Here is a 2,820-nt window from a genome sequence, read left to right as displayed (position 1 = left end):
AGACACCTTTCCTCATTTTGTCTGTTATCTCACATCTCCTGTTATTCTGGCAGAAACCTTATAGCATTCCTCAGATATAATAAAATCATTGTCTCCCAGCTCTCCCTTTCTTTATAATCCGTTCGTTAGCAGAGTTGTGAAGTTCAATAGATACTTCAGTAAAGCTTCTGCTTTTCAAAGACCTGGATTTCCATTTTCTCAGTCTCTCTGAGTTTTAAAATGTCAATAAAGTTTCTTTGGATAAACTGCAGTTCAACGCACTCCTTAGGTCTAGACTGTTAGAAGAGGTCAAGGGAGTCCTTTTGATTTCTGCTATTTAATGAACATCTTTCTTTCTTTCAAAACATATGGAATAGTTTTCAGTACTTTGTACTGTCTTTTTTTTTTTTTTTTAAATTGAGACAGACTACAGAAGTTGGGCAATATCCAGCAACACCAACATTGCTGCTGACTGCTTTGTGGCCGTATCTATTTGAGCTCTCCTCAGGTACTTGGTCAAACCGTCTTTGGTGCTGGTACTTGCTCCTTCAGCATAGTTTCTGGCTGCTTCCCACACTTTGGCTTCAAACTTGTCTCAGGCGAGAATGAGCACCTGATGTGGCAGACTCTCTGACCACATTGCATTAGTCACGTTTTTAATTCTTTGGGACGCTTTCTGATACCTTAACTACTTTTTACCTAAGTGAAGTTTTTAATCTGCTTTTCACCAAACTCTGTTAGGATTTGAAGCGGAACAGCATCGATCTGCTGGCTTTACCAGCAGGTTCTTCTCAACCCAGTGCAGATGCTCCCTTCTACGCTTTGAATACCAGGGCAAAATGCATTCCTAGAGCATTATATTACCCGAGTTTAATGATCATTATACACACTGGAACAGAAACACACACACACACACACATAGAGGGTCTCTCACTAGGCTTGCTCCAACAAATTGCATTGGGTTGTGTCTGCCTTCCCCCTTCCAAGGCAGCTCTAACTGACTCTGACTTTCAACACTGGTACTCCAAAGATGATTTGGCAACTGTTTTTTAGGTCTTAGGCAAATTACCGATTTCATTTGCCTAGCTGTTTCTCAAAGACAGCTAGACAGTTTTTATGTAACAACCCACTCCTTGCATCCACAGATGGAAAAACCAGCACAGGCAAGAAAACACTCTTCCATATCGTGCAGTTTACATTCTCTCCCCAGCCCCTATCAGATACCACATTCTTTAGCTAACAGTCCTACCACAGATTTATGGTGAAATCACCACTAACACAAGTTAAGATGAAAGCAAATACATTTATTCATTTCCACATGGAAAGCAGACAGCAATGTTACTAAAGTTCATACAAACCACAGGTGACAGGAAGGCAGGAAAATCGTGCTTATTTCAAGACCACATCCAAAAGGACCACCAGAACCTGTGGCAACCCGTAAACACCTAATCCACATAGTTGGGGTCTGAGGACGTTTACAGAAGAGCACTTCACATTAGAAAGCATGCTTGCTTTCGTAATTCATCTTCACTTTTGATCCCTCTGAGCTTTCAGTCAGCTTAAAATCGCTTTCTAGCTCTGCCTGCAATTCTTTCTTCATTCAGCCAGGAAGACGTTTGTCTTTTTCCCACCAGCTCACTGGCTGCTCCCTTTTGCTTTTAATGCGCTCATGTTCGCCAGGCACAGCCCAGCTGCAATGCCTACCCAGACGGGACCAGATTCGGCCAGCCACTGCCTCACGGCTGAACCCCAAACAGCTCTCATTAGTCCACCCCGAGGCAGAAAGCCCGCCACCAGCGAGCCAGGCAATGCTCAACGCCTCTCACCACGCGCGTTATGAACCTTATATTCCATGTGAGCACAACTGCCCTGGTTTAAACCAGCAACTAAGCACGGCGCAGCGGCTAATTACCTTTTATTCAACCACATGCTTGGGATTGGTGAATGTGGCGCACACTTCACCATCACTCTGAGACCTGACATAGCTCTGGCCAAGCCACCTGAACATGAAAATACAGGTGGGGGCTACTGGACTCACTTGAGGCAGAGCTAGACGAGGACCCCTACAAAGGTACACAAAGCAGGCTAACACGCTGGATCTTGCATCTCTAGGCCTTAAACCTGTACACGCACCTGCCGTGCGAAGGTACCGCTGAGAACCCTTCAGCGTGCAGCTACTCCACCAGCATGCCGTGCGCTGAACGCTTTCTCCCGCGTTGTATAGAATCATAGAATCATAGAATGTTTTGGGCTGGAAGGGACCCCTAGAGGTCATCTAGTCCAACCCCCCTGCAGGAGCAGGGACACTGCTAACTAGATCAGGTTGCTCAGAGCCCCGTCCAAGCTGGTCTTCAATGTTTCCAGGGATGGGGCCTCCACCACCTCTCTGGGAAACCCGTTCCAGGGTTTCACCACCCTCATTGTAAAGAACTTCTTCCTTATATCTAGTCTAAACCTACCCTGGTTTAGTTTAAAACCATTACCCCTTGTCTTGTCACTGCTGGCCCTACTAAAAAGATTTTCCCCGTCTTTCCTATAGGCTCCCTTTAGGTATTGAAAGGCCATAATCAGGTCTCCCTGCAGCCTTCTCTTCTCCAGGCTGAACAAGCCCAACTCTCTCAGCCTGTCCTCACAGGAGAGGTGCTCCAGCCCTCAGATAATTTTTGTAGCCCTCCTCTGTCCCCGCTCCAACAGTTCCATGTCCTCCTTGTGCTGAGGGCTCCAGAGCTGGACGCAGTACTCCGGTGAGGTCTCACCAGAGCAGAGCAGAGGGGCAGAATCACCTCCCTCCACCTGCTGGCCACGCTTCTTTTGATGCAGCCCAGAGTACAGTTGGCCTTC

This window comes from Egretta garzetta, unplaced genomic scaffold (assembly GCF_000687185.1).
Source record: "Egretta garzetta isolate BGI_Z169 unplaced genomic scaffold, ASM68718v1 scaffold594, whole genome shotgun sequence".
NCBI classification, from domain to species: Eukaryota; Metazoa; Chordata; class Aves; order Pelecaniformes; family Ardeidae; genus Egretta; species Egretta garzetta.
The sequence above is the reverse complement of the archived record's forward strand: the minus strand, read 5'-3'. Positions refer to the sequence as shown.